This window comes from Daktulosphaira vitifoliae, unplaced genomic scaffold (genome assembly GCF_025091365.1).
Source record: "Daktulosphaira vitifoliae isolate Bord-2020 unplaced genomic scaffold, ASM2509136v1 Scaffold_5, whole genome shotgun sequence".
NCBI lineage: Eukaryota > Metazoa > Arthropoda > Insecta > Hemiptera > Phylloxeridae > Daktulosphaira > Daktulosphaira vitifoliae.
The window spans coordinates 1,114,765-1,115,033 of record NW_026099576.1 but is presented as its reverse complement, the minus strand read 5'-3'; positions in this window follow the sequence as shown (position 1 = coordinate 1,115,033).

The following is a 269-nucleotide window of genomic DNA, read 5'->3' as shown; positions in this document are numbered from 1 at the left end:
ATTTAACGTTATAGCATTATAACTTATTGAAAAGTTTATGGATCCACACAATTTTTTTATGAGAAATAATATTTTTTAATAAACCTTTTTTCATTTGACATACTTTATCTTAATCGAGATATTAATAAGGAACCAGCAGATCAAGTAGCTTTTGGAATAAAACACCAATTTTTTTAAAATTAAACACTATCTAAAGATTTGCATCGAAGCGTTTATTTTTGATAGTGATTTTAATCACTGTCAGATATCATTATACTTGATCCAACTAT